At 37.4% G+C, this 20,196-nt stretch overlaps 1 pseudogene; it reads right to left on the bottom strand.

The window, feature by feature from the left end:
• Positions 1-374: 374 nt before the first annotated feature.
• On the bottom strand, positions 375-19,656 carry LOC120183281 (annotated as a pseudogene).
• Positions 19,657-20,196: the final 540 nt, after the last annotated feature.

Here is a 20,196-nt window from a genome sequence, read left to right as displayed (position 1 = left end):
GTGGTTAATTTCTTGTGTCAATGATTATTTATGTGTTTAGTCTACAGTTATAAACATAAACCTTCATTATAATTTTAGATATTTCCTCTTTTAAATAAAACTAACGGATTCTCTCTCTCTCGCTATATATACAACAAAGCAGATCACTTAAGATAGCAGTCGATCCAATAAATAACAACAATGTCCAATATTCACCATAGTTGCAGAGCCAAATTTTGATTTGTGGACAAAATATTCTCTGGGAATTCAGTGACAAAGCACAAATAGTGTGAGAAATTTAATGATTCATTGCCATTCCAAGTAAAATCTTCTAATCCTATGCTTCTATACATCAATGAGCAAAGGCAATATAAAGGTAACATATCCCAAATACGTCCAAACAAGACTTAGATTTGCGGAATCTTACCAGCATCATAACCTAACACGTCCTAATGCATCAATGTGGATCTCCTCGAAAAATAGCATCGTATCATGCGTGTGACTCTACGGGTTGCTATGACAAACCCTTCTCAACCATCCAACTGTACAAAATGTTAACTTCCTGCACCAGCTCCTTTGGTGGTGGTTGTTTCATTTTAAGGAACAGAAACTGTTTCACCGGACACTACACTACCAGTTTCACCATGCTTGAGCTCTGGATCCTGATCAGGGAAAACCTTGGACAGCAAAGACAGCGCAATGTTATTCACATGCAGCCGTGTCAGTTCCCACAAGCTATCTCCACCTAGTGCACTCCTCTGTATGAGTACTCCCCTTGTCTTCATCATGAGCAAGATGCTCTTGAGAATCTCGAGCACTAGCTCCTGAAGCTTCTCACTTTTCTTACCTCGTACTTTTACTTTCATATACTTTTCCACTCAGCTAAGCACACCAAGCCACAGTTTACAGAATGTAGTTAACTATGAGGGCTCTTAGAGTAACTGTAAGAACACTTTGGAAATGAGCTTCATGGCAACAATAAGCGTGCCTTCCATATTGCGGTAGTCTTTTTGGTGTCCCTGAGCAATTTCAAGCAAGTCATCGAGCATTGTGAAGATTACAAGATCGAAACACTGCACCCATAAACCACGAGAAATATGGATGCCATCCACTCCAGTCAAGCATTTCTCCAATGATAGAAGAGCATGGTTTATGACATCTTCTCTCTGGTCCAAACAAACCTTTTTGAGTCCCTGTACAAGCCTCAACCATAAATCACTGACATCCTGAAACATCATGTCAGCATCCTCCTCTCTCATTGCTACCTTTGCTTCATGGGTCCACCTTGCCAAACAATCAACAGAACTGAACATAAGATCTAGTGCACGGATAAATCACTCTGCTTGTCCAACATATGACTCGGCAAACTGCCTCGCAGCATCTACATAGAGAACATAATTGGTTGGGAGCAAGTGAGCCCCATCAAACATAATAAATAATAGTGCGTCAAAACCTGCTTCAAATGCTTCTGGATGTCGGATTGTGATGGAAAGTAAAGATGTTATCGTATGCCACCCTATTTGAGATCTGATATGGGTAGTATTTGCCTTCACTAGGCAACTTACTTCCTCTGTGATCTGCTCACAGTACACATAAGCCACTCGAGCATCAAGCTTTAGGACAAGTTGTAGGGACCTCAAGAGTTCATCAGCCAGGTTCTCTTTGTAAGGAAGCAGCCTTTGGCAAATTCTAAGAATCCCAAAAACAGCCTTCTCAACCAGGGCACAAGGCATAACGGTTGATTGAATAATATTAGCTATGTGCTCATAGACACCCTTCTATATAAGCACAATCCTATCACGATTGTGTTGAAAATTCAATGTTGAATTTGGTAAGGTAGCCGACTGCTTTGATTTTTTCAAAGCTGGCTGCAAATTTGATTTGAAAAGGGGCTGCTAAATGGCATCACATGGGCTGCTAAATTAATTATTATTTTGTAATAGGGATAATTACAAAATTGAGTCATTGCACTTTAGGATATTTTCAAATATTAGTCCCTAAGTTTTAACTATAAATACCCTAGCTCATTTAGCTTCAAAATCATCCCAAAATCTTCCACTTCTCTCTCAAGTGTGTTTTGTAAACACCTGTAAATTTTCTCTTTAGTAAAAGATCTGCAGCAGTTCGGAGACATAAGCACAATTGGCTGAACTCCGTTATCAATTTTTTTGGGTATTATTTTTCCGCTTTTATTTCTCATTCTCACTAATCTGGTTATAGGAAAATTACTTGTTCTCGGTTTATTTCCTAACAACTGCTATCAGAGCTTTTAGTTGTGAATTTTGTCAATTTTTTGCGAGGGTACTATTCACGTGAATAGTAAAATTTTGTCGGCGATACGAATTTGTCGACGGAGGTGTTTTAATACACGATGGTTCGCAAGAATTGTCAGAAACGATCCAAACGAAGCCAGATTCGAGTGGGAGCGATGGCTGCAGATGAAGGGAATGTGAAAATTGAAAAGTTCGATGGTGCGGACTTTGGCTTTTGGAAGATGCAGATCGAATATTTTCTGTACCAGAAAAATCTATATCAACCTCTCTCGGGAAAGCAACCAGAGGGCATGAAGAATGAAGATTGGGCTCTTCTCGACAGACAAGCCCTCGGAGTTATCCGACTGACGTTATCCCGTAATGTTGCTTTCAACATAGCAAAGGAAAAAACCACTGTGGGTCTTATGGCGGCTCTCTCCAATATGTATGAGAAGCCATCGGCCTCAAATAAAGTTCACTTGATGAGGCGATTATTCAATTTGCGGATGACGGAAAGGGCATCAGTGGCTCAACACATGAATGAACTCAACACAATCACAACCTAGTTGAGTTCAGTGGAAATTGAATTCGATGATGAAGTTCGAGCTTTAATTCTCTTATCATCTCTACCAGACAGTTGGAATGCTATTGTTACAGTAGTTAGCAGCTCGTCAGGAAATAGTAAATTGAAATTCAACGATGTTCGGGATCTGATACTGAGCGCAGAAATTCGACGGAGAGAATCGGGTGAAGCATCAACCTCCTCAGCATTGCACACGGAGTCCAGAGGGAGAACTTCAGAAAGAAATTCAAATCGTGGCAGATCCAAATCCAGAAGGGAAAAATCAAGAACAGGAAAGAAAGATTTTACTTGTTATAATTGTGGCAAGAATGGTCACTTTAAAAGAGACTGTCGAGCACTGAAGAAATATATCGGCGCACAGGAGTCTGTCAACATGACAGAGGAGACAGGTGATGCCATGATTCTAAGCGTCAACAGTCCGATTAAATCATGGATCTTGGATTCAGGGGTATTTTTCCACTCCACCCCATGCCAAGAAATCATGGAGAACTATGTCAGTGGTGATTTTGGGAGGGTTCATCTAGCTGATGATGAAACCTTAAAGATCATCGGGAAAGGAGACATCCGACTAAAGCTGCCAAACCAGACCATCTGGAAGCTGACAGGAGTGAGACATATTCCTGGCCTCAAAAGAAATTTGATTTCTGTTGGACAGCTTGATGGAGAAGGATATAGTACAACATTTTCAGGCTGTGAATGGAAGATTACCAAAGGAGCACTCGTCATTGCTCGTGGTAAGAAGATTGGTACTCTCTATGTAACCTCAAATTTAGAGAATATCATTACTACAACAGATGTTGATGGAAAATCAAACCTATGGCACCAAAGGCTTGGCCATATGAGCGAGAAAGGGATGAAGACACTTTTATCAAAAGGGAAGCTATCGGATCTAAAGAATGTAGATGTCAGACTATGCGAGGATTGCATCTTTGGCAAACAAAAGAAAGCCAGTTTTGCAAAGATTTGCAAGACACCCAAGGCAGAAAGGTTAGAGTTGATTCATACTGATGTATGGGACCATCTCCAGTTCCATCTCTTGCAGGCTCATTATATTATGTCACCTTCATCGATGATTCTACAAGAAAGGTGTGGGTTTATTTTCTGAAGAAGAAATTAGAAGTCTTTGATACCTTCAGAAAATGGAAGGCCATGGTGGAAAATGAGACTGGTCTGAAATTCAAGTGGTTGAGGTCTGACAATGGAGGAGAGTACAGAAATCGTAGATTCTGAGATTTCTGCGCAAACAATGGGATCAAAATGGAGACAACAGTTCCCATGACACCGCAACAGAATGGCGTAGCAGAGCGCATGAACAAAACTCTGAATGAATGTGCCAGAAACATGAGGATACATGTCGGATTGCCCAAATTTCTATGGGCTGAAGCTATCAACACTGCAGCTTACCTGATCAACCGTGGGCCCTCAGTTCCCTTGGATGGTGGAATACCAGAGGAAGCTTGGAGTAAGAAAGAAATAAACCTTTCACACTTAAGAGTGTTTGGTTGTATTTCTTATGTACACATAGACTCTGCTGAAAGAAGTAAACTTGATGCCAAGTCCAACAAATACGTCTTTGTTGGTTACGGTGGTGATGAGTTCGGTTACCGGTTTTGGGACTATGAAAATCGAAAGATCATTAGAAGCAGAGACATCATTTTCAATGAAAATGTGATGTACAAAGACAGGTTAACCGCAAAATCAAGTAATACCGAAGCTGAAACAAAGGAATTTGCTGAGTTTGAGGAGATTTATGGAAATGATGTTCAGATCAATCCTGAAGCAGTTCAAGAAGAACCACGCACACCAGAACTGAGACACTCCTCCAGAATTCCTAAACCAATCCAACGGTATTCTCCTTCTTTGCACTACTTGTTGCTGACTGACAATGGTGAACCAGAGTGCTATGATGAAGCAATGCAAGTGGAGGATTCAGTCAAGTGGGAGTCTTCCATGAAAGATGAGATGGACTCGCTTATGTCAAATCAGACATGGGAATTAGCTGAATTACCACCAGGCAAGAAAGCGCTCCACAACAAGTGGATTTACAGGATCAAAGAAGAGCACGATGGGAGCAAACGCTACAAAGCAAGATTGGTTGTCAAAGGTGTTGAGTTAATCGAATGACGAAATTGGCCAAGAGGGGGGTGAATTGGCAATAAAAAATTTGTGGAAGCTTTTGCAGAAAATTGAAAGTAATTGCACAGCGATTTACAGTGGTTCAACTTTCTCAAACAAAGTCTACGTCCACTACCTTAGCTATCCACACTAAGGATTTTCCAACAAATTCACTAATTTGTTCTTTCTTTTGAGGCCAAAGAGATAATCTTACAATTCCCTCAAGAGTATACCCCAACTCTTGAGAACACTCTTTTCTCAAAGAGAAGATTACAAATTTGCAAACTTACAAGAAAACCTCACAAGGTAAGATGTTTGCGCAATTCTAGAACAAAGAAAAGAACACTCAAAGATGAATACAATTGAGCACAAAAATTGTTCTTGAAAGCAAAATGAATATTGAATGAAAATAGGCTTGAAATGCTCAAACTTGAGGTTTGATGCTTTCTCTTTGATTCTCTCTTGATTCTAGTTGCTTGATGTTTCTTGTTTTGATCAATGGCTTCTAAGCTTGCTTAAATACACCTTGGATCACTTCTGAACGTTGGGGATGATTAGAGAAGATATTATAGCCGTTTTAGTGTGAAAACATTTAATAAAACAGCTTGGAGCGTGGGGGGAATCGGTTCCCCCTCATAGGGAATCGGTTCCCTAAGTGTAAAATTCAAATATTTCGACCGTTGAACAGGGGGGAATCGGTTCCCTCCGAGCATACTGGAATTCTCGGAACAAAAATGTTTAGGGGGAATCGGTTCCTCCTATGGGGGAATCGGTTCCCTCCGAGCATTCTGGAAATCTCGGAGCCAAACCATTCAGGGGGAATCGGTTCCTCCTATGGGGGGGAATCGGTTCCCTCTGAGCAATCTGTAATTTTTGGCTTTGAATTGGTTCGAAATACTTTGTAAAATTATTTTGAAATTGTTTTATGATTAAAACTTAATTTTACACTTAAGTAAGGATTAAAAATGATTTTTGAAATATTTGGAGTAATGTTTTGATATTCGAATAGTTATATCGAATATACTTAGAAAATCATTTGGAAAATCTTAAAATCAATTTAACTTAATTTGTTATATCGAAATATTAAAATGTTTCAACAATCTCCCCCTTTTTGATATAACAAAACATTTTAGTAATTTTAAGATTTTTGAAATCGAGTTTTGAAATTACTCCCCCTTACTTTAACACTTCTTCAATTTATCATGTAAAACATTTAACACCTATTCTTCTCCCCCTTTTTGTTAAATCAAAAAGACATTGTAAAACAAGGTTTTGAAATCATTTAGCCAATTGATTTATTAATTATAAGCTTAAGCTGCTAAGATCACAATCAAAAGAGAGGTTAGCCATTAGTTTAATAAATCAATATTCATAAATAATGTGATATGGCAAAATTGGTCATATTGCTAATAATGATGTAAATGATGCAATAACGAATAAAACACACCAAACATATAAGTTCACATTATCCATAAATCCAACAATCCACAAAATCAAACAATTCAAAATGTTGAAACAATATTCATTTTGTTTAAAGTTTTAAAGCTAAACATAAAATCAAGCATCCGGATCGGTAGGTGGAAAACGGGCTCGCATAGCAGCCATTTCATGAGTTAGTTCATTGATACGAGCGTTGGTAGATTCATTGTTTGCACGCATCTCCCGAAGAATCTCTAATTGTTGAGCTCCCATTGTGGATAAATGAGACTCTATAGAGGAAAAACGCGAGTCCATGGTAGCGTATCGGAAATCGAATGTCTCCATAAAGGATTGAAAATATAGAGGCATTTGATGCGTTTGTTGTGCTTGCTCCTCGAGCTGCTCTTCGGGCTGATCAGGCTCATCTTCGGCTTCATCAATATCTTGCATTAATTGCTCAAGCTCGGGATCTTCGTCAGCTTCGGGTGGAGCTTGTGAAGAACTAGCTCCCGGAGTAGAAGATCGAACCCATTCACCGGTTTCTTTGTTCTTTACCTATCCCACTCTCGTTAAGGAAAGAAGATTTATTTGTTTCTTAAGAGGAAAAACGGCATCTAGACCGACTCTAAGCCCAGCTTTGGAAAACAAATTACTCAAAAAGCAACCGTAAACTAGAGATGAACAGAGTTTCTTGTTAGGAACAAGATTTACGGTTTCAACAATTTCAGCAAAAATAATCTGAGGTAGGTTAATTTTAATACGGTTTTCGAAACAATGTAACCACCAAAGATCCAAAGCTCTAAGAGTAGAATAACGACCTCCGGATGGTCGAAACCACCAAGAAATCATTAGATGAAGAAAACACTCATGTAGGTCTAAGACACTCGCACTATCTCTTCTTTTATAACGAGAACCTAAAATTTGTTTTTCATTTGAAATACCATCATTATCTAATCCAAATGTATTGGCTATATATGTCGGGTCAATATATAAGAATTGTCCTAGAAGGTAGGAACGAATTCCTATGGTTTCGATTTCATCTTGATTTTTAACACAAACGGCATTAGAGTAGAATATATGAACAAGTTGATGGTAAACGATGGGTTCAAGATCAAATAGTTTATCAAATTTCCATTCTTGTAAAATGGGAAGATATTTAAAATCGATAGCTAACATAGCTTGACGAGAAGGAATACGTTCTTCCCGGATTTTATAGGAATCGAAATATTGATAATACCAATATCGGTGATTTCTAGACCCAGGATGATTGAAACACGAATTTTGGATAGTCAAGTTGGGATCAGGATTTGGAATAGGATTTTGAGGAATAGGAGGAGGATTTGGTTGACGACTAGAACGACTAGATGAAGACCTAGGACGTTTAGGATTTGATATGGTGAAGGAAATCGGAATAGATAGAATAACCTGCAATTTTAAAACAGATGTATGCAATTCAATTAATCCCAAAACTCAAATGAGTCCTCAATATTTCAAGATTCTCTAAATCAATCCTAATGGGCAAAGTTTTTGAAAAACTTTTGAAAAATATGGTTTTGAGAAACAATATATGTATAGTTTTTCATAACAACAACATAATTTAATCAAAACACAATAATTTGAAAAATAACATTTTTTTTATTTCGAAAATTTAAAAATTTTTGAAAAATTCTTGTGTTTTGATGAAATTAGTTGTAACATCTAGTTTCTAATCCCTAAATAAGCAATGCCCGATCACTATTTCAACCTAGAACTAATTACAACTAATCCTATGTTCAAAAATAATGAAATAGAGAGTTTAGAAAAATTACCTTGAAAGATGAAGATTGAGGGGATTTAGATGTTGTTTGCACGACTTTAATGATTTCAACAGGTTTAGAAGATGATATTTGAAGTAAATTCCGATTAATATCGTCGATTTGAGACAAAAATGGAGATTTGAGGGTGTAGGAGGTGAAAAACGGCGGAAGAGAGGGAGAGAATAGGGTTTTGGGATTTTGGGGGTGTTCTGTCCGATTTTAACAGAACCCCAGGGGGGTATCGATTCCCCTGTGGGGGGAATCGGTTCCCCTTCAAAGGGGGAATCGGTTCCCTCAGGGGAGGATCGATTCCCTCTGCACCAAAATGCTAAAATCCGATTTTTTAAGCACAAAAATGCTAAATTAATCTTTTCTAGTGGTATTGGCAACTCATATATCAAACATTAATTATGTTCAAACAATTAAATTAATCTTTAATTGATTTTTGAACATAAAATTAATTTTCATTAAGAATCACAAACTCCCCCTAACTAATAGCAAGAATGCAATCAAAAATTATTATTATAAGCATTTTTCAAGATTTATTAAAAGTGCTAAAATTATTTTAAACACTAAGTGAAGATAGGTTGGTCAAACCTAATTCTCTCCTAAGTGTCCAAAATCTTTCCTTGTCTAAGGGTTTTGTAAAGATATCCGCTAATTGGTGCAAAGTATCAACAAATTCTAGAACTACATCTTCCTTAGTGACATGGTCTCTAATGAAGTGATGTCTTATTTCAATGTGCTTAGTTCTAGAGTGTTGGATGGGATTTTTAGTGAGACAAATAGCACTAGTATTGTGACACTTGATAGGAATGGTACCTACTTCAATTCCATAATCAAAAAGTTGTTGTTTCATCCATAAAACTTGTGCACAGCAACTACCGGCTGAAATGTATTCCGCTTCAGTGGTGGATAATGCAACACAATTTGTTTCTTTGAAAACCAAGAATCAACATATTTCCAAGGAATTGACAAGTACCGGAGGTGCTTTTCCTATCTAATTTGCATCCTCCATAATCCGCATCAGAAAAGGCATGCAAGCTAAAGCTAGAGTCTCTAGGATACCAAAGTCCTAAACTAGGAGTGTCCTTAAGGTATCTAAAGATTCTCTTAACAGCTAGTAAATGTGATTCCTTAGGACATGATTGAAATCTAGCACATAAGCAAACACTAAACATAATGTCTGGTCTACTTGCAGTTAGATAAAGCAAAGAGCCAGTCATTGACCTATATAATTTAACATCTACACATTTACCTCCTTCATCTAAGTCAAGCTTTGTTGAAGAGCTCATTGGAGTGTTATGAGGTTTCCCATTTTCTAGTCCAAATTTCTTGAGCATATCTTTGACGTACTTAGCTTGATTAATGAAGATGCCATCTTTTCTTTGCTTGATTTGGAGTCCCAAGAAAAATGAGAGCTCCCCCATCATGCTCATCTCAAACTCACTTTGCATTAGCTTAGAAAATTCTTGGCAAAGAACATCATTAGTAGAACCAAATATTATATCATCAACATAAATTTGAACTACTAATAAATCTTTACCTTTTCTCTTTAAAAAAAATGTAGTGTCAACCTTTCCTTTTAAAAAATCTTTTTTAATTAAAAAATTTGACAATCTTTCATACCAAGCTCTAGGAGCTTGCTTTAAACCATAAAGAGCTTTTGTCAATTTTAAAACATGATCCGGAAAATTTGAATCTTCAAAACCTGGAGGTTGTTCCACGTACACTTCTTCTTTTATAAAACCATTTAAAAATGCACTTTTAACATCCATTTGATATAATTTAAATTCATTGAAACACGCAAATGCCAATAACATTCTAATTGCTTCCATCCTAGCTACGGGAGCGTATGTTTCATCGTAGTCTATGCCCTCTTCTTGAGTATACCCTTGAGCAACAAGTCTAGCCTTGTTTCTCACTATATTACCACTTTCATCAAGTTTATTTCTAAAACCCATCTAGTACCTACAGTAGATTTATTACTAGGCCTTTCAACTAATGTCCATACTTTAATTCTCTCAAATTGATTTAATTCTTCTTGCATAGCCATAATCCAATGTTCATCTTTTAATGCTTCTTTGATGTTCTTAGGCTCTATGCATGAAATAAATGCAACATAATTACAGATATTTCTAAGAGAAGATCGAGTAGTTACCCCTTTTGATGGATCACCTATAATTTCACCATCCTTGACATAGTTGTACTCTCTTGGAAAAGATACTTCCCTTTCTTCAATGGTTGGATTCTCGAGGGGATCATGAGTTTCCTCATCTTTTGTTTCTTCATTTGATGATGATTCTCCAACGTCATTTCTAACGTCATTTGCTTGTACAATACCTACATCATCATTAACAGAAGAATCCTTCCTCGGAAGGGGATTATCATCGAAAACAACATGTATAGACTCTTCTACAACTAAAGTTCTTTTATTAAATACACGATAAGCTTTAGAATTTAAGAAATAACCCAGAAAAATTCCTTCATCACTTTTAGCATCAAATTTACCAAGATTTTTTTTACCGTTGTTTAAAACAAAACATTTACATCCAAAAGGATGAAAATAGCTAATGTTAGGCTTTTTATTTTTGAGAATTTCATATGGAGTTTTCTTTAAAATTGGCCTAATCATTACTCGATTCACAACATAACAAGCGGTATTTGTGGCTTCCGCCCAAAAATATTTTGGCAAATTATTTTCACAAAGCATGGTTCTAGCCATTTCTTCTAAAGTTCGCTTTTTCCTCTCAACAACTCCATTTTGTTGAGGGGTTCTAGGTGCTGAAAAATTGTGGCTAATACCATTAGAATTACAAAACTCAATAAATCCAAGATTTTCAAATTCAGTTCCATGATCACTTCTAACACTAGTGATAGAGTAACCTTTTTCATTTTGGATTATTTTTGAAAATGTGATGAAATTTTCTAATGCTTCATCTTTAGTACTTAAGAATAGAACCCAAGTGTATCTAGAATAGTCATCTACCAAGACAAATGCATATTGTTTTCCACCCAAGCTAGTAGTTCTAGTTGGCCCAAAAAGATCTAAATGGATCAATTGTAATACTCTACTAGTTGATACATCATTAATAGATTTAAAAGAAACTCGTTTTAGTTTTCCTTTAGCACAAGCATCACAGATTTTATCATTATCAAATTTAAGCTTAGGCAATCCTCTTACTAAGTCTCCTTGAATTAATCGTTGCAAAACACTCATACTAGCATGACCTAGTCTCCTATGCCATAACCAACTATCATGCTCATCCTTAGAAACTAGGCATAAATTAGTCATATCAATAGAATCTAAATGCACCATGTAAATATTTCCTATTCTATGACCAACAAGCATAATCCGATTAGATGCAATGTCAATGACTTTACAACCATTAATTTCAAATAAGACATTGAATCCTTTATCGCATAATTGACTAATACTCAATAGATTATGCTTTAATCCATTCACATATAAAACATTCTTAATTTGTATGGAAGAGGTATTACCTATTGTACCAATACCTTCAATGTGACCTTTTGAATTGTCTCCAAAAGTCACTTCTCCTCCATTTTTGGCATTAAGCTCAATGAACCGGCTTTTGTCTCCGGTTATATGTCTTGAGCATCCACTATCAAGGTACCATGAATTTGAATTTGTTTCCCGTGCCTTGTAGCAATGCTCCTTTCCCTACAAACATAGATTAATTTTTGATTTTTGGTACCCAAATTCTTTTGGGTCCATATTCATTAGTTTCCAAAATCCTAGTCCCCTTAGGTATCCATTTGTGTAGGATATTTTTATCTTTAGTAGTAATGAGTTCTTTAGGAACCCACATACTTCTAATGATTTTTCCATTAGAGGTTCTTTGGGGACCTCTATGATTGTAGTTTCTAAAACTTTTTCTAACAAAGTTGGATTTTGAATTTCCACCTTTTTCAAAATGTTTTGTTCCAACTTTATCAAAAGAAGTTTTAAGATCATCAATTTTCTTTTGATGATCATCATTGATCTTTGAAAGTAAATTTTTCAAATCTAAATTTTTCTTTTCAAACTCTTCTAGTTTGATTTGCAAATCTTTGATTTTACTTTCAAGATCGTTGTTGGTTTTGGATATGAGTTTGTTTTCATTTTTCAATTTTGAAACATCATTTTTATATTTTAAAAACAATTTCTCATAATCCGAAGCCAACCCATTGTATTCCTCAAATAACTCATCATAAGATAAATCATCAAAATCGGATGAGTTAGAGGTTACATTATAATCTTCCCCGAATGCCATCAAGCACAAGTTTGCTACTTCTTGTTCCTCTTCATCGGAACCTTCTTCATCGCTCCATGTAGCCACATGAGCCTTGTGCTTATTCTTTGATTGACCCTTCTTCTTCAATTGTGGGCAATCATATTTGACATGCCCTGGCTTTTTGCATTCATAGCAAATGATCGGGTCCTTCTCTTTTGGTTCATCTTTGAGGCCTTCATTTCGTTTGAATTTTCTTCCTCGGTAAGGTCTCATCATTTTTCTGAACCGTTTGGCAAACAATGCCATTTCCTCGTCATCATCATCATCATTAGAATCACTCTCATCTTTTGTGGATTTGAGAGCAACTCCAATGTTTTTCTTCTTCTCCTTCTCCTTTGGTGTTTCTTCAACTTTATCAAGGTCCACCTCATCTTCAAGCATCATCTCATGAGTGAGGAGTGAACCGATAAGTTCTTCAAGAGTTAAGGACGATAGGTCCTTAGACTCGATGATTGCCGTCTTCTTTGATTGCCATGATTTTGGGAGGGAGTAGACTAACTTCCTCATAAGCTTTTCATTTGAGATGATTTCTCCATATGATTTGAGACCATTGACAATCGTTGAAAATCTATCCATCATAGCTTTGATGTCTTCATTTGGTTTCATCCTGAAATTTTCATAGATATGCGTTAGAATACTAATTTTTGATTTCTTTACCTCATCGGTACCTTCATGTGTGACTTGAAGCTTGTCCCATATTTCTTTGGCGGTTGTACACGATGAAACTCTTCCGTATTCATCTGGTCCAAGAGCACAAAAGATAATATGGATGGCTTTGGAGTTGAGCTGGAACATTTTTGTATCTCCTTCACTCCACAACCTTGGATGAGTGATAGGCTTAATGTATCCTTCTTCTATAGCATTCCATGCTCCCATGTCACTTGCTTGAATGAAGTACATCATTCTATTCTTCCAATAGGCGTAGTTAGCTCCATTGAAGAAAGGAGGCTTGTTGACGGGCATCGAATCGAGACCGGAGTCGAAGTTTGAAGCGGAGGCCATTGATGACTTTAATAATCGATATAACTCTTCCCGAATCGACTCAAGAGGCGATAAAACCTTCAAATGAGTTAGGCTCTGATGCCAATTGTTGAGTTAATCGAATGACGAAATTGGCCAAGAGGGGGGTGAATTGGCAATAAAAAATTTGTGGAAGCTTTTGCAGAAAATTGAAAGTAATTGCACAGCGATTTACAGTGGTTCGACTTTCTCAAACAAAGTCTACGTCCACTACCTTAGCTATCCACACTAAGGATTTTCCAACAAATTCACTAATTTGTTCTTTCTTTTGAGGCCAAAGAGATAACCTTACAATTCCCTCAAGAGTATACCCTAACTCTTGAGAACACTCTTTTCTCAAAGAGAAGATTACAAATTTGCAAACTTACAAGAAAACCTCACAAGGTAAGATGTTTGCACAATTCTAGAACAAAGAAAAGAACACTCAAAGATGAATACAATTGAGCACAAAAAGTGTTCTTGAAAGCAAAATGAATATTGAATGAAAATAGGCTTGAAATGCTCAAACTTGAGGTTTGATGCTTTCTCTTTGATTCTCTCTTGATTCTAGTTGCTTGATGTTTCTTGTTTTTGATCAATGGCTTCTAAGCTTGCTTAAATACACCTTGGATCACTTCTGAACGTTGGGGATGATTAGAGAAGATATTATAGCCGTTTTAGTGTGAAAACATTTAATAAAACAACTTGGAGCGTGGGGGGGGAATCGGTTCCCCCTCATAGGGAATCGGTTCCCTAAGTGTAAAATTCAAATATTTCGACCGTTGAACAGGGGGGGAATCGGTACCCCCTTGGGGGGATCGGTTCCCTCCGAGCATACTGGAATTCTCGGAACAAAAATGTTTAGGGGGGAATCGGTTCCTCCTATGGGGGAATCGGTTCCCTCCGAGCATTCTGGAAATCTTGGAGCCAAACCATTCAGGGGGGAATCGGTTCCTCCTATGGGGGGGAATCGGTTCCCTCTGAGCAATCTGTAATTTTTGGCTTTGAATTGGTTCGAAATACTTTGTAAAATTATTTTGAAATTGTTTTATGATTAAAACTTAATTTTACACTTAAGTAAGGATTAAAAATGATTTTTGAAATATTTGGAGTAATGTTTTGATATTCGAATAGTTATATCGAATATACTTAGAAAATCATTTGGAAAATCTTAAAATCAATTTAACTTAATTTGTTATATCGAAATATTAAAATGTTTCAACAAAAGGCTTTCAGCAAAAAGAAGGTATTGACTACAATGAAATTTTCTCTCCAGTCGTAAAACTGTCTACAATCAGACTGGTGTTGAAAATTGTAGCTGCAGAGATTTTACATCTTGAGCAGTTAAATGTAAAGACAGCTTTCCTTCATGGTGATTTGGAGGAAGAAATCTATATGAGGCAACCAGAAGGCTTCATAGAAGCAGGCAAGAAAAACTTGGTATGCAGGTTGAAGAAGAGCTTGTATGGTTTAAAACAAGCTCCTATACAGTGATACAAGCACTTTGTTTCAAAGGTGGAGATACGATACTGATAGGCTATGTAGATGCTGACTTAGCCGGAAATGTTGACATCAGAAGGAGCACTACAGGGTATGTCTATACTCTAGGAGGAACCGTAGTGAGTTGGGTTTCTCAACTACAGAAGATAGTTGCTCTTTCCACAACTGAAGCAGAATATGTCGTTGTTACGAAAGCCAGCAAGGAGATGGTTTGGCTCCAAAGTTTCTTGGAAGAGTTAGGCAAGAAACAAGAAAATAATGTCTTGTATTGCGACAGTCAAAGTGCTATCCATCTAGCAAAGAATCCGTCTTTTCATTCCAGGACGAAGCACATACAATTGAGATATCATTTTATCCGATCTCTTCTGGAAGATGGGATTTTGAAACTTGAAAAGATTAGTGGAGCTCAAAATCCGGCAGACATGTTGACAAAGACGGTGACTACGGACAAACTGAAGTTGTGTTCAGCTTCAGTTGGCATGCTAGAGTAATAAGACCAGAAATGTTGCTGCATTGATCGAGGTGTGAAGACATATTAAAATCAGTCTTCAAGTGGGAGATCGTTGAAAATTCAATGTTGAATTTGGTAAGGCAGCCAGCTGCTTTGATTTTTTCAAAGCTGGTTGCAAATTTGATTTGAAAAGGGGCTGCTAAATGGCATCACATGGGCTGCTAAATTAATTATTATTTTGTAATAGGGATAATTACAAAATTGAGTCATTGCACTTTAGGGTATTTTCAAAGATTAGTCTCTAAGTTTCAACTATAAATACCCTAGCTCATTTAGCTTTAAAATCATCCCAAAATCTTCCACTTCTCTCTCAAGTATGTTTTGTAAACACCTGTAAATTTTCTCTTTAGTAAAAGATCTGCAGCAGTTCGGAGACGTAAGCACAATTGGTTGAACTCCGTTATCAATTTTTTCGAGTATTATTTTTCCGCTTTTATTTCTCATTCTCACTAATCTGGTTATAGGGAAATTACTTGTTCTCGGTTTATTTCCCAACAGGTTGTTCAGGGTAATAGCAATAAGTAACACAAGGCAGAAAACGGCAGTATCTTCATCCTCAGGTGAGCTGCTTCCTTTCTGGGGCCGCCCTGCTGCCCAAATTAGGGCTCGTGCTAACTGCAACAAAGATTCAGCTTGCAAAAACTTGCTCTCTGTAAATATGCTGTCAATGTGGCACTTTTGAATTGTCTGAAGGGTGCGTTGATGAGCAGCAAGTTGTTGCTCAGTGGGCTGTGATCTTGGCTCCTCCGTATCAAGAGATAAAAGCAGACTGAACCGGCCCATCAATCCAGAGGATCTCCTAGGGGTTCCTATGGACTGGACAAAGAGTTTGTAATTGGCTTTCCATGACCGGGATCTGAAGAGAGCTCTGACTCATCAGCGGCATCACTGGCTACACGAGCTGGAAGAAGCCCCAGCTTATGCAGTCGTAAGATGCAATCCAGTATATTCCTCCAACCTGTGCGAATATAATCACCATATCTATTTGCAATAGTAAAAACAGTTACAGTTGCCATCCTTGCTTTGGTGTCATCACCAAAAGCTAACACTGGTTCCTCAACAGATGATGGATTTAAAAGGGTGGTAAATTTGCAGAGACACACGACTAGGTCATCCAGTACATCTTCAAGATTATGACATGCTGAAATCTTAGCAACAGCTAAGAATCCATCAATACAGGTCTGGTAAACATCTTCATGTTCAGCATGATCAATACAACAGAGATAGCAGAAATTGTTGGACCTGACATTATTGCGAACATATCATGGTCAAGGTATGCTCTAGAATCAGCTACAATGAACGGTGCAGTTTTCTTAGACTTTTGCATCAGATCTATCCACCGACTAGGGGTCATTTCAGGATAACCAAAGCCTTGATCTGGAGTTGTGCGGATTTCGTTCTTGCATATTGAGTGATATAATTCCGACAGAAATTCTCGAGGTAGATCGTTACCTCCGTTTATATGCCGATTATTCCGGATGAAATCCTCCTCTGTCATCTTTTTCTTTACTTGGACATTATGCTGGTCAGTGTTAAGCATTATAAGTGAATATGATAATAACAAAGCAGCATCCTTATTAGCTAGAATCTGTGGGGATTGCTCATAGTACCTCTCAGAGAATTGCCTCCAGCACCCTTTGTATCTTTTGTGATTCTCCAGGCAATCGAAAAGTTTCCAGGAAAGTCTTAGTGCAGTAACCAGATTCATATCTTGTAAATCAAATGTCCCAGCAAATTCATGAAGAACCTGAACACAGAACTCATCATGATTTCCCAGGAAATCCCCAACAAGATTCTTATCTAATCCAGCAGTGTACCTGAAAAAGCAAGCCACACTTTGGGGTTCAAGTTTGTCAGGCAAAAGATGTGTTCCCTGGAGGAACTCTAAACCTTTTTTTGGGTCACGGTTAAAATGATCAACTCCAAACATCAACCTTCTTTTGATGTATTTTCTCCGCCTGACAAATGGAACCCAATGAACTGGATCAGCATAGTTATCACATTTCACCTCGAGAATAACCGGGGTCTGCGCTGAACTAATTGAACCATTCCCAATCCTCTCAGCCATTCCCTGGATTACAGCAATTAAACCATCCAAGGCAAGAATGTGCATTGCAGACAGAGGGCAGTTCACATGGAATGCACTCTTTGACAACAAATTAGCAAGGTCTTCGAACACATTGCGGCAGGTTATATCACAATCTAAATTAGCATACATCTCCACCATAAATGTTTTCTGCCAACAAAAATCAACTAGGGTTTCTATAGCCACCTCCTGCTGCTGGTACGAAGGTCCATATTTACCCTGTGCAAGCCTCAGAATTACACGGAAAAAAAAAAGCTTCAAGCTGTAGTTTGAGTTGTGTACGGAGATGATGATAAAGATTTAGAACAATACTACATACCATTGAAAGAATAAGTGGACTCATTGACAATCCAAATTGCATCAGATTACAAAATAATTCATCCTGAATCATGCTCAATAGCCTTGGGTGACGACGGAAGGAAGGCCCACCCAGCTCTATAGCAGAGTTAATTAATCCCAAGGCAAAAAGCGGCACATCCTCATCAAATGCTAGGGTATTTGAGCGGGGGTCCGTTCCCATGTGCTCAACAGCATTTAGTAAAGAACACAAAAAATGAAATATCTCCACCATGCAAGGGACACCATATGGTGCTGTCATGAGGTGCAAGTCATATGGAATTGTCTCCTTTCCGTCACCAGCTACTACCATACTTTCTTCCCTCACAGTTCCTACTAGACCTGCAGAATTGGATCCAAAACTTCCAGAAGATGCTTGACCATCATACACAGAGCCGTTTCCATTTTCAGTTTGTTTAGCCCCAAATGCATAATCGTTATCTATCCCACCAAGCTGCAAAGCAGAAAACTCTAGATAAAATAAAAGTAGTGATGAAAACCATAACCAAAATAACAAAACATAACTGAAGAAATATTAATTGGCTTCTGCAAAGCTTCTTTTCTCCTACTTCAAGCAGGCAAAGGAAACAAGATAAGAAGAGGTTGAAACCAAAATTGAACAAAAACAAAAAACAGAAAAAACACTAGAGAAAGCACTAAGCTCAAGTGTAGCAGTGCTACTTCTGTTAACCAAGGCATTCTTTGTGTTCTCAACATTTGAAAGGTGTGAAAATATATACCTAACAAGTTCATGCATTGTGTGGCGAGCTATCCTCTGCAACAACTCACCTTTCTTCTCTGCTTGGTGAACTATTCGAAAGCAAGTGTTCACGATTGTGCTAACATGCTGATTACTCAACATAACAGAGGCTTTACTTTTCATACATGCAAGAAGAACCTGAAGTATCTTCATCACTACCACTTCTTCCGAGGCAGGATCTGTCACCTCAAATCGGCAGCTAGTCACAGAATCAACTACCAAATGCATAGCTTCTTCAACATTTACAGTATTTTGATCAATTACATCAAGGGTTAAAATTTTGTGAACCGAAGATAGAACAACACCAGTGATTGGTGGACCAGTTTCATCAGATTTAATCACATCTAAAAAAAGCTGAAGATAGGCAACAGGGTTGATGGTATGCCATTGGTTCTGCCACAAGAAAATTTGCTTTCGTAATGCCTTCAATGACTGAATTAAAGAGTGTTCTAGCTGATCGTCACTTGACATGTACCGACCACTCCCATCTTACATTTCTCCTCATGACAGCTAATACAGCACGTACTTCTGAATTAATCATACATGTTAAAGTAGCTTTGTTAGAACATGTAGTATCATAGTCCTCAGGTTCTTCCTCAATTGCTTTGATCCCAGATTGCAGCTTGAGACGCCCCATTTCTGTGTAATATCCTTCTGGAACCTATGGCCTTTCTATATTTACCAACTGTTTGAAAGAAAGTCGCAGGGATCCCACCAGAGCATAACCTTCAAAAGTTACAAAGACATGTTAATCATGATCACCGTAAGAGTTGATCCAGGCGTGAATCTTAGGAATAACTCTGGGAACAATATTATGTGTTAAAGCCATGGGTTTGCTCAGAGCTTCGTATCGGAAAAGGGTAGAGGCTTTGTTGTTTCCATGGAAGAATTCGTAGGGAGATCCTTTGATTCCTTGTAAACTCGGTGCTTCCTGGATTTTGAGTGGCGTCCACCAGTATTTTTCAAGGAATTTCAACAAAGTTGAGAACAAAAATAAACTAAAACAAGTTGCGAGAAAAGATTAAAAGGTTTGCTGTTGAATCCATTTTCGTCTCTTTAACTATGAATTCCCCTGTTTATTCGTATCCATTATATATCATTGGAAGGCTGAAGGTGATGACAAAAAAACTTTAAAAGCTGGCTTTCGTCTTCCCCCAGGATTAGTGCTATTCAAGATTCGTGACCTGATTTATATGACATATCGTATCTGGTAATAAATATATGATTTATTTATTACTCAAGATAATTAGTATATTCGATAAAATATTACACCTTTTGTGAAAATAATATGTAATTCAATTTTATATTTTCCAACAATTATATTATTGTTTTTCGAATAGTCTAGAATGATTTCATGATAATATATGTTTATAATCTTTCTCGTCTATTGACAATGAACACACATTGCAGACGCAGTTGCTTGAATCTAAGATATCAAAATATAACAACACTCACTTTAACCCTCGAACCCACTCAATAGGTTAAACAATTATATTGATTTTTCAATCTTCGTAAAATATGAGGATCAAATAGAATAGAAAGATTAATTTTTCAATTTTATA

This window comes from Hibiscus syriacus, unplaced genomic scaffold, assembly GCF_006381635.1.
Source record: "Hibiscus syriacus cultivar Baekdansim isolate YM2019G1 unplaced genomic scaffold, ASM638163v2 tig00112742_pilon, whole genome shotgun sequence".
NCBI lineage: Eukaryota > Viridiplantae > Streptophyta > Magnoliopsida > Malvales > Malvaceae > Hibiscus > Hibiscus syriacus.
This window is presented reverse-complemented; position numbering and strand designations above follow the sequence as displayed.